Raw genomic sequence first — 14,515 nt, 5'->3', positions numbered from 1 at the left:
CCCCCCGCCTGAGCTCCACGTGGCGGGCCTCCCCCCGCCTGAGCTCCACGTACCATGTGCTATTTGCGTTCTTGTGCTATTTACATTCTTGGGCAATTTATTTGCGTTCTGGTGCTATTGATATTCTCGTGCCATTCATGTTCTCGTGCTATTCACGGTTTTCTCATGCAGTTTTACGTTCTGGTGCATTTTATGGTTTCCCATGCGATTCGGTCCCATGCATTTCCGGTCTCAGGCCATTCACGTTCTCATAGCGGTCACGTTCTCAAAGCAGTTACGTTGTCATGCATTTGCGTTTTCATGCATTTGCATCTTCTTGCAGTTGCGTGTCTTGCAGTTGCGTGTTGAGCAGTTGCGTTTTCTCTGGCAGTTGCGTTTTCTCTGGCAGTTGCGTTTTCTCTGGCAATTGCGTTTCTCAGGCAATTGCGTTTCTTGCATTTGCGTTTCTTGCATTTGCGTTTTTGTTTCGTTTACGTTTTCATGCAGTTATGTTCTCATTCGTTTACATTCTCATGCAGTTATGTTCTCGTTTCGTTTTCCGTTCTCATTCGATTTGACGTTCTCATGCTTGTTGGTTTCAAGCACGTTGCTTACGGTTCTTACGCAATTTTGTTTTTCATGCGATTTGGGTCTCTCATGTGATTTACTTTTCTTATGAAGTTGTTGTTTCTCATACAATTGATGGTTTTCGATGCAATTTTACGGTTTCTCATGCAATTGCGTTTCTCGTGCGTTTCGCAGGCAGTTGGCGGTTTTTAAACGACGTACAGTTCTTACGCATTTATGGTTCTCATGAATTTATGGTTCTCAGGCATGTTAAATTTCTCATGCAATTTACGTATCAGATGTAATTTACGTGTCTCACGCAACTTCTTGCGTTTCCCATGTTTCTGACGTTTCCCCATGTTTTTATAGCATTTTCTGACGTTTCCCGTGGTACAGTTGACGGTTCATGCAACTACGGTTTCTCGTGCATTTTTATGGTTTCTCTCGCTTTCCAGGTTTTCTCGCTTTCCAGGTTTTCTCTCGCTTTCCAGGTTTCTCTATCGCGTTCCAGCGTTGCGCGTTTTGCGTTTCATGCGTTTTGGCATTTCATGTTTTGCGTTCTCATGCAGTTATGTCCTCGTTTCATTTTACGTTCTCATGCACTCATGTCCTCGTTTCGTTTTACGTTCTCATGCACTCATGTCCTCGTTTCGTTTTACGTTCTCATGCACCCATGTTCTCGTTTCGTTTTAACGTTCTCATACACATGTTCTCGTTTTCATTTTACGTTCTCATGCATTTTATGTTCTCGTTCGCTTTACGTTCTCATGCGATTATGTTCTCATTCGATTTGACGTTCTTATGCTTTGTTTTCACGCACGGTTCTCACTCGTTTTACGGTTTTACATGCAATTGCCGTTTACTCATGCAATTCAGTTTATGCAATTCACGGTTTCCATGCAGTTGGTGTTTCATGAAGTTACATAATTTTGTTTTTTCATGCGATTTAGGTCTCTCATGTGATTTACATATGAAGTTGGTGTTTCTCATACATTTGATGGTTTTCCATTTAATTTTACGGTTTCTCATACAATTGCGTTCTCGTGTGTTTTGCTGGCAGTTGACGGTTTTTAAACGACTTACAGTTCTTACGCTTTTATGGTTCTCATGAATTTATGGTTATCAGGGTTTTACGTTTCTCATGCAATTCACGTATCGGATGTAATGTTCGTGGCTGTTATTTACGTGATGCAACTTCTTGTGTTTCCCTTGTTTCTGACGTTTCCCCATGTTTTTCTAGCATTTTCTGACGTATTTCCATGGTTTTGACGTATTCACATGTTTCCTTACGTGTTGTCCTGGGTTTCCTTCCATATTTCCCATGTGCCGCACGTTTCATGTCTTATGCCTTTCATGTCATTACCCTTGTGTAATTTCATGATTCTCAGGCTTTTTTACGTTCCTCATGCTTGTTAGTGTCGGATGTATTGTACGTGTCTGATGCTATTTACGTGTCACATGCATCTTCTCGCGTTTCCCATGTTTCTTTTGTTTCTCGTGTTTTCTTGCCTTTTCTCGTGTTTCTTACATATTCCTATATGCCGCACGTTTTGTGTCTTATGCTTTTCTTTTCTCTTGTGTACCCTCCAGGGTTTTCTCTTGTGTACCCCCCAGGGTTTTCTTTTGTGTTTTTCCTCGATTTGCGTTTCTTGTGCAACCTGCATTTCCTAGGCAGGTCGTGTTTTCTAGCAGCCGCGGTTCTTAAGCCGCTCACGGTGATCAGTTCACGCTACTCATGTTTTCATTCAGTCACGCTTCCTTATCGCAGGTTTCGTTCTTGTCGCAGGTATTTTTTGTCTGATCACGATTCTCTCGCTAGTTGTGTTCCTGATCAGTTGGGTGCCATTCCTCACTATTTATTTTAATTTCCTAGCTGCGTCCGGCCAGGAGTTGCCCTGGGGTATGGAAGTTTGGTTAGTCAGTTTTTCACTGATCCACAGTTTCTACTGGCTCAGGGGCTTTCGTGGATCACGGGGCCCGGGCCAGTATCTGTAGGCTCGGGTCTCAGAAGCAGGTTCCAGTTACGCACTTTTCTTTTCAGCTCCAGTTGTGGTAGATTGGTTTTCCATTTGGTTGGCACTGCAGCCTTGATCATTGGGTTTTGTTTTAAATTCCAGGAAGGCCCATGACACTGCTTGGCATGTTTCCAGGTTAGGTTTCCAGTCCTGATGGTGAAACATCTAGTTCCTTTTTGCTTTTCTGTTTTGTTTTAGTTTCCTTTTTTTGCCTCCTCCAGCTTGTATCAGCCTTCAGCACTTTCTGGGCGTATCCAGTTAAGTCCCAGCATTTCATGCTGAATGATCTGTCAGGTTGTTTTATTTTCGGCTTTTCCGTTTGAAGCCATCCAGGTCTCCAGCGGTGGGGACTCCCTGCTGTGCTTATCTGACTTTCCATTGTGGGTTTCATTTCATGACGTTCACGTACTCTCAGGTTTATCTTGCGTTGGTCGCAGGGTTGGGCTCAAGGGGGTGCTATAGCTGGCCTTGTGGTTCCTGAAGCCAGGGGAGGGGCTACTGCCTTTATTAGCGTTTCCTTCTCTGCGGCAAAGGCATAACTCATTTGCCGCCACTCCAGGTTAGACGTTATTCACTGGGTCATCTGGTTGTTGAGCTTTCTTCCTACTGTGTTATTTTTTGCCCCCTTTTAGGCATACTGACCACGTGACCTTTGGCACACTTCAGGTCTTTGTTTCCTTGTTGCTCTTTGTTCCTTTCCTCACCATCCACAGAGTGACTCTGAGTACAAGTGTAAAGGCTGACCGCAGGGTAAGCCTGTATTTGTAGGAGGAGTCAGGCTGCATAAAGCCTGCCCTCCTCTGCCTCCTTCTCGTTGGACGTCGGGTCTCGTATCCCACCAGCCCATTCCCTTTTTCTTTTAATTTCATTCTTTACATTTCATACTTGGGTATGCCCCCTTTTAGGCATACTGACCACGTGACCTTTGGCACACTTCAGGTCTTTGTTTCCTTGTTGCTCTTTGTTCCTTTCCTCACCATCCACAGAGTGACTCTGAGTACAAAGTATATAACTGTATGTGAAACAATGAAGTCCATCGTGTGATAATGAGCAAAGTCCTTAAATCAGTGCAACACCCAGTGCATGGATAGATCAGGCAAAATTGTCTCCTTACCAGATCCAAAGACCTATAAAGGTCTATACTCGCATGTGTGAGGTTTATTACCCCTCACATTAGGTGCACATCATTTTGACTTATCCAGCTTCTCATCCCCGTGGGGGATCGTTGGTGAAAACGAGCCAAAGATATAACCACAGGATATCCGCAAAAGTCGATCAAATCAATGATCACAAGAGAAAAGTAAAACTCATTGCGCTGTGTCCAGAGTAAAAATGGGCTATTTATTAAAAAACTACTTACAATAGAACTGTATTTAGAGGCATTGGAAACAAATTAGTCCTAGAACTCTCACGAGCGTATTGACGTCACCGCTATTTCCTGCCTAGCCGACGTACGTTTCATCTGAATGGATGTTTTCTGTGGGGCATTATTAGCCCCTAATGCCTCACAGAAAATGTCTATTCAGACGAAACGTACGTCAGCTGGGCAGGAAATAGTGGTGATGTGAATACGCTTGTAAGAGTGCTAGGACATTTTTTTTTCTAATGCCTGTGATTAGAGTTCTGTTGTAAGTAGTTTTTTTTTTATAAATTGACAGTTTTTAATCTCCTTTTCTCTTATTATCATTGATTGGATCGACTTTTGTAGATATCCTGTGCAGGGGTCAAGTCCTGGGGAAAAAAGTGTGGGAACTCCCACCCAAGATTCACTCCCCCACCAAAAAAAAAATGATACACTCATATGCACGAACGCTTCAAAAGTGATATTTTTCATCCAATTTTCGTATTGTGTGTATGAAGCTTAACTGTTAGTACATAAAAAAATTCCTAAATAAACATAAATACGGTAATTCTCTGAATAATCAGCATTCATTCAATTGTGCTTCCAGGCAAATGTGAACATCATGTTCTGATCTTTATTGGGGAATTTTATTTTGTATATAGAGTGTGTGTATGTGGTGAGTTTACATTTTTCATTGAACAGAGTTTGGATAACACAGGGTTAAACGGAAAGGTCATAAATTAACTGCACATTATCTGGACAGAATGCTTGGGGAGATAGTGATGTGTTCCTGCTTAGGAGATGTATGTTAGCTTGGGGGGCTGCAAACTCTGCAGGGCTCCAACACACACTCGCTGCTATTCCAACCCTTCACATAGTTCCACATAAACTTCCCTCCTGGCATTAAACTTTGCCAGGTATTGTGCTCAGCTTACCACCCCAAACTGATGTTCCTCCCTCGGCTCATCTCTCTCCCTGCATGTCCTGTGAACAGAATAGCTGATCTACCCATCAGCTAGCTGTGATTGACAGGTAGATGGAAGCGGAAGCTGTCATGGGGCCCCCTACTGGCAATGCCTGAATGGTCAGCTGTGCGGCACTTACTATTGCGAGCTGTGTTGGCGGCTGCTGGTGTAGCACCTGCCACACGGCTCGCATACTTCAAAGTCTTGCAGGATGAGGCTGCTAATGGGAACTGAGTTCCTGTTGTAGAAAAAGTACAGGAACTCCCATGCGTTCCCGTAGGACTTGAGCCCTGATCCTGTGGTTATATCTTTGGCTCATTTTCACCAAATTCCCCACAAGGAGGCTGGATAAATCAAAATGATCTGCACCTAATGTAAGGGCTAATAAAGCTCACAAATGTGAGTATAGACCTTGATAGGTCTTTGGATCTGGTAAGGAGACAATTTTGCCTAATCTATCCAAGCACTAGGTGTTGCACTGATTTTGAGGACTTTGCACATTATCACACTATGGACTTTATTGTTTCATATATATAATTATACATTTAATATTGATATATTCTAAGTTTGATTCACTTATTTTTAGACAGCGCAACACGTTTTTTAAATCAATTTTTTGGATGTTGCTGTATACAATATTGTGAGTGCTGCTGTCATTCATTTATTATCATTCATTTATTTTCATGTAATTTGATCACTTATACACCAAGAGCATTATTCTTTTTATCCATTAAATGTATCTATACTTGTGTTCTTGTATGTACTTACTGTAACTTTCACTGAACCAGGTGTGTCAGAGGGACTGAGGGTGTCAAGGCTCAGAACAGAGATCCCAAATTACCAAGCATCTCCTTCTGGGGTAGCGCTACAGCAATAAACTCCATGTTTGCTATCTAGTTTCACTGGTGCCGATCTGTACACATCATTCCACTACTACCAAGGATCTGACCCTGAGGTCATGCCTAAAAGAACATTATTGATTTGATCACAATATATTTTCTGAAATCATGGGACCCGTAGAATGAAAAGATTGTAGTCTACAAATTTTTAATCATGAGATTTTTGCACATTTAAAAAAAGAATATATATACTGCAGCTTTAGTGCAAACAAAAACAATATAATCTCCAAATTGTCCAATGAATGTAAAAGACAAATACTGTGACCACTAATATCAAGTTAATAAATATCATATAAACAGTATTTAGCCTCAAAAATCACACACACTTGCAAATAAACAATACACAAAATCGTATACTGTGTGATCCATCACAACTCATCACTCAATTGACCCTAAAAGTATTTTTCTATTTCTGAAATGCTTTGGGGTACCTAATATGAGTTACACCGAGTTCACAGATGCTATTGGAACCATGTGCATGTTTTAATATGTTATTTAAACTTTTTTGGCCAAATTGGGGCTACACCTATTTTGCACCCCATTCACACTTCATGTAGCAGAAATTAGCTTTCCTGCTCGTAATTTTGTTTGGGGCAATTTTTTTATGCAATTCCATGCGTCGTGCATAGGGCACCCCATTTTGCTGAATTTTTGAGTCAGGTGCGCTTTTCCCTAATTCTCATTCATTTTGTCAGGATGAATGATTTGGAACCACCCAAGTGTGAATGCAGCCTAATATTGGTTACATGTAGGGATGGACCGAACGGACCCCTGTTTGGTTCGCACCAAAACCTTCGAACACTGTGAAAGTTTGGACCTGAATAACAAACCCCATTAAAGTCAATGGTACCCGAACATCAAAAATCAAAAGTGCACATTTTAAGGCTTATATGTGAGTAATTGGGCATACAGTGGTTATAGGGGTCCGGGTCCTGCCCTGGGGGACATGTATCAATAAAAAAAAGGTTTGTGAAAAACGTCATTTTTAAACGAGCAGTGATTTTTTGGATTTTTAAAGTGAAAGCATAAAAATGAAAAATTCCTTCCAATATAGTGCCTGGGGGTCCCCTTAGTCTACCTGTAAAATGGCATATCTGTACCATGTCTAGAATCTGTTGCAGCAATAATTGCATTTACAAAGCCAAAAAAATGATATTTTCCCTGCAATCTGACTTTATTTTGCTCAGAAACAGCTGGGGAGCCAGTGTGTATGATGAGGCCACAATGTAGTACACTGGGAATAGAGATTTTTTGGATACATTCTTGTGTCACTTTGACTTTGTATAGACGTAACGGGTGCATAAAAATTGGTCTTTGGGTGTCAGTGGCGCCTTCCCACCGTAACCCTATAGAGGTAATTTTAATGAGAGCAAGAATTGGCCTTGCTGTAAAAAATTGCAATGATATGCACCTGTCAAACAGGTGCTGAAAACTGATCTTTGGGTGTTAATTGTGTCCAATAAACCTATACCAAAAACATTCCTCCAGATGAAATGATTGAACAACCTCAAAGCTAGGCAGTCTCGAAGTCCTGCAGAGATTCCACATCCCAAAAAGACTTAATCATTGACATCAGCATCAGGGGCTTCATAGCTGGTAATCCAGGACTGATTAATTTTTATAAAAGTCAAATGGTCCACTGAGTCTGTGGACAGACACGCTCTATGATCAGTAACTAAACCTCCTGCAGTACTGAATGCCCATTCTGAAAGCACACTAGATTCAGGGAAGCCCAACAACTCAATATCATACTGGGCAAGTTCTGGCCAGTGTTCTATTTTCATGACCCTATAAGTCAGTGGATCGTCAGCTGGAAAGCTCTCGTCTCTATTTTGGCCCCAAGGTAACTGTCTACCATGTGATGCAGATGCTGCCAATGGGATGTGGAAGCTGACAGCCCTGGGTGGCAAGGACTAAAAAAATTCGGAAACACCTTCTCCATTGCTCCTCTCTTGACCAACAGAAGACTCAAAACAATGTTTTCCACGACACTGTAACCTACTGGAGTCAGGAAAAACTTTAAATAAAATGCTCTTTAACCAGTTGCCGACCGCCGCACGACGATGTACGTCGACAGCATGGCACGGGCAGGCATATTGGCGTACATGTACGTCCCTTGCCTCCCGCGGGTCGGGGGCCCGATCGGGCCCCCGCCCGGTGCCTGCGGCGGTCGGTTTTCGTCCGGGAGCGATCCGGGACGAGGGGGCAGCCATTCATTCATGGCCACCCCCACGCGATCGCTCCCGACGAATAGGAATCCCCCGTGACATCACTTCCTCTCCTGTAATGTAAACACAGGAGAGGAAGTGATGTATTCTCTCCTCCGTGTCGGTATTTTTCGTTCCGACACGGAGGAGAGCGGATCGGTGAGTTGCACCAACACTCTACACACACAGTAGAACATGCCAGGCACACTCACACCCCCCCGATCACCCCCCCAATTACCCCTGCCCCCCAGTCACAGTGACACCAATGTCATTTTTTTTTTTTTTTTTTTTTTTGCATTGGTGTCATTTGTGACTGTAATAACTGTTAGGGCAGTTAGGGTTAGCCCCCTTTAGTTCTAATGTACCCCCCTAACCCCCCCAATAAAGGTTTAACCCCGTGATCACCCCCCGTCGCCAGTGTCACTAAGGCTGGGTTCACATTGCAGCGGTTTATGAGAACGAATGTGATTCGCACCGCACTGCAGTGCAAATCACATCCGATCTCTGTGCGATTCGAGTTCAGCCATTCGCCGCACCCGCCACACCCGCCGCACCCGCCGCAAATTCGCACGGGACCCTTTTTTTGGCCCGCAGCAGAATCGGATCGCATGGGTGTTCACACCATGCGATCCGAGTTTGCAGATCGCACTGCGATATGCGAACTGATCTGGGGGTGTCAGTAACATTTCACTGACACTCCCAGCAGTCCGCATAGGGCAGTGTGAACTGCCGCCGGGAGGCATGCGATGCGGGAACCCGCCGCGGATTCGCGGCGTTTCCGCATCGCTCCAGTGTGAACCCAGCCTAATAAGCGATCATTTTTCTGATCGCCGTATTAGTGTCACAGGTGACGCTAGTTAGGCAGGTAGGTATTTAGGTTCGCCGCAGCTTTTTATAGCGCCAGGGACCCCCATATACTACCGCATAAAGCCCCCTGATTGCCCCCTAGTTAACCCTTTCACCAGTGATCACCATATAACTGTTACAGGTGACGCTGGTTGGTTAGTTATTTTTTTATAGTTTCAGGGCACCCGCCATTTATTACCTAATAAAGGTTTAACCCCCTGATCACCCGGCGGGTGTCATTTGTGACTAATAACTGTTAGGGCAGTTAGGGTTAGCCCCCTTTAGTTCTAAGGTACCCCCCTAACCCCCCCAATAAAGGTTTAACCCCGTGATCACCCCCCGTCGCCAGTGTCACTAAGGCTGGGTTCACATTGCAGCGGTTTATGAGAACGGATGTGATTCGCACCGCACTGCAGTGCAAATCACATCCGATCTCTGTGCGATTCGAGTTCAGCTATACAGATAGTATGGCTGAATTCGTGTCGCACCCGCCGCACCCGCCGCAAACTCGCACGGGACCCTTTTTTTGGTCCGCAGCAGAATCGGATCGCATGGGTGTTCACACCATGCGATCCAAGTTTGCAGATCGCACTGCGATATGCGAACTGATCTGGGGGTGTCATTAACATTTCACTGACACTCCCAGCAGTTCGCATAGGGCAGTGTGAACTGCCGCCGGGAGGCATGCGATGCGGGAACCCGCCGCGCATTCGTGGCGTTCCCGCATCGCTCCAGTGTGAACCCAGCCTAATAAGCGATCGTTTTTCTGATCGCTGTATTAGTGTCACAGGTGACGCTAGTTAGGCAGGTAGGTATTTAGGTTCGCCGCAGCTTTTTATAGCGCCAGGGACCCCCATATACTACCGCATAAAGCCCCCTGATTGCCCCCTAGTTAACCCTTTCACCAGTGATCACCATATAACTGTTACAGGTGACGCTGGTTGGTTAGTTATTTTTTTATAGTTTCAGGGCACCCGCCATTTATTACCTAGTCTCACTAGTGTACCCCTAAATTTAGGGGTGTCTACTTTCCAAAATGGGGTCATTTGGGGGGGGTTTGTGCCATCTTGGCATTTTATGGCCTTCAAAACTGTAACGCCCTTAGAAAGCCTGAAGGCGGTGCTTGGTTTTCGGGGCCCCGTACGCGGCTAGGCTCCCAAAAAGTCCCACATATGTGGTATCCCCGTACTCAGGAGAAGCAGCAGAATTTATTTTGGGGTGTCATTTCACATATGCCCATGGCATGCGTGAGCAATATATCATTTAGTGACAACTTTGTGAAAAAAAAAAAAAGTTTGTAATTTTCCCGCAACTTGTGGCAAAATATAAAATATTCCATGGACTCAACATGCCTCTCAGCAAATAGCTTGGGGTGTCTACTTTCTAAAATGGGGTCATTTGTGGGGGTTTTGTGCCATCTTGGCATTTTATGGCCTTCAAAACTGTAATAGGTAGTGAGAAGTGAACTCAAAAATTTACGCCCTTAGAAAGCCTGAAGGCGGTGCTTGGTTTTCGGGGCCCCGTACGCGGCTAGGCTCCCAAAAAGTACCACATATGTGGTATCCCCGTACTCAGGAGAAGCAGCAGAATTTATTTTGGGGTGTCATTTCACATATGCCCATAGCATGTGTGAGCAATATATCATTTAGTGACAACTTTGTGTAAAAAAAAAAAAAAAATTTTTTTTTTGTCATTATTCAATCGCTTGAGGCAAAAAAATAAAATATTCAATGGGCTCAACATGCCTCTTATCAATTTCCTTAGGGGGTCTACTTTCCAAAATGGGGTCATTTGGGGGGGTTTTGTACTGCCCTGCCAATTTAGCACCTCAAGAAATGAGATAGGCAGTCGTAAACTAAAAGCTGTGTAAATTCCAGAAAACTTACCTTAGTTTGTAGATGTGACAACTTTTGCGCAAACCAATAAATATACAATTATTGACTTTTTTTTTACCAAAGACATGTGGCTGAATACATTTTGGCCTAAATGTATGACTAAAATTGAGTTTATTGGATTTTTCTAATAACAAAAAGTAGAAAATATCATTTTTTTTCAAAATTTGCGGTCTTTTTACGTTTATATCGCAAAAAATAAAAATCGCAGAGGCAATCAAATACCATCAAAAGAAAGCTCTATTTGTGGGAAGAAAAGGATGCAAATTTTGTTTGGGTACAACATTGCATGACCGCGCAATTACCAGTTAAAGCAGCGCAGTGCCAAAGTGTAAAAAGACCTCTGGTCATTTACCAGCAAAATGGTCCGGTCTGAAAGTGGTTAACGTGTCCTCAAGATATTTTATCTTCTGCACTCTCTGTGGGAACGGGATGAGTTCTGAGACCTTACCCTTATAACGATGGTCAAGGAGGGTTGCCAACCAGTAACCATCCTTCTCCTTTATTCCACGTATTCTCGGGTCCTTTTGCAGGCTTTGAAGCATGAGGTTGCCCATACGCCTCAAATTTGCCCAGGCTTCAAACGCAGACTTCTCTGGGTCACTCAGAATGACAGCATTCCTCCTCCCAGCCACGTACTACTCCCAAGGGTCCTGAGGTTGGAAAGCCATCGCTAACAGATTGACGCATGTCTTCCTCTACTTTGAAACCTATGAAATTTACAGAATCCTCCTCCTCATCCTCCTGTGTGTTCTGTGACATAGGAATGATGGTGTCTGGATAAAGTGGGACTTGAGAGGAAGGAAGTCCTCCTCTTCCTTCTGCTGCTCTGACACCAGTGCCTTGTCCATAATGCCACACAGAGTCTGCTCCAGCAGGAACACAACAGGAATTGTGTCACTGATAATTGCACTGTTACTACTTGCCATCCTTGTGGCCTCCTCAAATGGTGACAATACAGTACATGCATCTTTAATGATCAGCCATTGGCGTGGGGAAACAATGCCTAGGCAGCCTGAACCTGTCGTCATGCCGTATTGGCACAGGTACTCATTGACGGCCCTCTGCTACATGTATAGCAGCTGCAGCATTCCCAAAGCTGAGTTCCACCTGGTGGGCATGTCACAAATCAGGTGGTTTATGGGCAGGTGAAATTCCCGCTGAATTCCAGCCTACCAAGCATTTGTTGTGTATGACCATAAAGTATTTATTTTTAAATGTTCCCACTACCTTTGTGTACAGGGTGTGGCGATGGGGACAACATGTGCCCCATCATAAGCGAACTTGTACCTGGGGGTGGGAATGGTTTGTGTTTTCATCAGAAGACCCGTCTTGTTACCCGCACCACATTGTTTTGTGGTACAGTTATATTGATGGTATTCTCATTTTGGAGCTAGCCCATTGTTGGTGGAATTTGTGGATTGGTTGAAATGTAATGAATTCAGTCTTACATTCACTTTGACTTGGCATGCCGAGTCTCTTTGTTCTTTGGACCTATACATCAAGGACACTGATGGCTTGATTTATACGGATCTACTGCAGGTAATTCCCTCCTCCATTACAAAAGTGCTAATCCATTATACCTGATTAGATCAATCCCTAAAGGTCAATATATAAGGACCAGGAGAAATTGTACTAGTGAAGCTGATTTTGGGAAACAAGCCAAGTCAAAGATCCGCCGCTCTTTCAAGGGTGCCCTTCAGCCACTCAAAAAGTTTCCCATTATTAAATATAATGGGTCTCTTCCTCAACAGACTTTTGGGTGTGGGAATTCATTATATAAATTCAAATTATTGATTTACATTTTGGAAACAGTGGGGGTAATCTACTTGCTACTTGTGGAAGTGGGGAAGAGCATACGCAGCCTTCAGAACTGTACACATGTAAATTTAGTCTAGTGGCTAGAATAACAATTTAGCTCCTGCTGCAGTTAATCACAGCCAGTGAGGTGGGAGCAGGAGGTGGAGCAGAGCCCAGCTCTGTTTGTCAATGGACACACAGAGCATGGCTTGGAAGCAAGCATGCATGAGTGTCCCCATAGCACGCAGCCTGCTATGGGGGCACTCGGCAAAGGGGGGGGAGCCAGGAGCACTGGCAGGAGACCCAAGAAAAGGAGGATTGGGGGTGCTCTGTGAAAAAACTTTACATGGGGCAGATAAGTGTGACATGATTGTTATTTTCATTAAAAAAAATCTGAGCCTTTTGAATCACTTTAACCCCTTGATGCCAACGTAATGCAAATATGTGGCCTTTGGCTTTAAGGGGTTGTACCGGGTGATACCTGTCCCTGGTACAGTTTTTTAGAGCCAACAGTTGGCTTTCTTGTAATAACAACCTATGTAGCTAAGCAGCTAAGCAGCTGTTATAAGTGGTAGGGGACGCCCCCCCTCCCACCACCTTCCGTGGCTCGTCCAGGTTCTCCCGTCCCACCGGGAGGCCCGAGTGACCAGCCGGAACCTCCGTCTGGTGGCCGGAGACCCGAACAATGCTGGAATCGGCTTTGATCGGGTCTCAGATCTAGTGACCTGGAAGCGATGTCATGAAATCACTTCCGATTTACTGAAGACATAAAGATGCCAGATTTAAAAAATTAGAGCATTCAAAACAGCCAAAATTGGTGTTTTGAATGCCTTGAAGTGTAAAGGAGGGATTTGGGGTCTTATAGACCCCAGATCTCTAAATAAAGACTACCTGTCACTGCCTATTACCGTCACAAGGGATGCTTATTGCTTACATTCCTTGTGACAGCAATAAAAGTGATCAAAAATAATAAATAATTTAAAGGGACAGTGTAAAAATAAAATAAAATAAATAAGATCGTGACACTTATGGCAGATTTACAATTTTCACCTTTACTTGGCCCTAAGAGCCGCATGCCAATAAAAACCATCATAGATTATACTGGATTTTTACTTTTGCTTTGATACAGGCACAAAAACAGTAAATTTAGCAGAAAAGATACATCTCTAATGAGGAATATATTTTGCTTAAAGTGTAACTTCATCCCGAAAGGGAAATTCTGCTTTTCTGCCTCCTCCCCCACCTCTTCAGCTTTTGGACACTTTTTAATTTTTCTTGGGGAGCGGGTACCTGGTTTTGACAGGCACCCATTCCCTCTTCCACTTGAATTTCCTAGGTAATTCACGTGGAAGTTTAGCCCCCCTTTCTCCCTGTCTGCAGCCTCTTGGGACACTTTAGACAGGGTTTTTTTGTATTTTTTTTAAAGCTGGTGAGTGGAGGGAGGGAAGGATGGAAAACTCTACCTGGATGTCAGGCGCATGTGCACTTCTGCTCCATCATAGCTGCTGGTTGCAGCATCCTGGTTTTGGCTGTGGCATTCTCCTTGTCTGTCTGTCCATCTGCTAGGTGATTGGGTGGAGACCAAACCTGATTTAGGCTAGCCAAGCCTGCAGTCTCATGCTTGTGATAGTGTGCCTAATACCTGATTAAGCTACCTGTTTGTCTGCCCTGCTCTGCTAGATTGGATTACCTCATTGACGTCAGATCAAATATCAATTGATCCCTGAACTCTGCCTGTCTTATGACTTGGGTCATTGACCCTGACTATTCTTCTGACTGTATTCTTCTGACTGTTCTGCATAGCCTTGCCTGTCTGCCAACTGCAAGCACCTGTTTGCTTTGCTCAGTTCGCGCATTCCCTGGCATGGTAGCCAGGCACTAGAGCATTCTGTATAAGTCCTGGGGGCAACTGAGTACCAGTAGGCCTGCTTTCCTTATAGAATGGGGGGCTGCTATAGGTGAAGAGCACAGAAGCTAGCTATAGTGTCTGACCACCCGAGTTG

This window comes from Lithobates pipiens, unplaced genomic scaffold (assembly GCF_037356315.1).
Source record: "Lithobates pipiens isolate NorthernLeopardFrog02 unplaced genomic scaffold, aLitPip1_a1.2 Scaffold_22, whole genome shotgun sequence".
In the NCBI taxonomy this organism is placed as follows: Eukaryota; Metazoa; Chordata; class Amphibia; order Anura; family Ranidae; genus Lithobates; species Lithobates pipiens.
The sequence above is the reverse complement of the archived record's forward strand: the minus strand, read 5'-3'. Positions refer to the sequence as shown.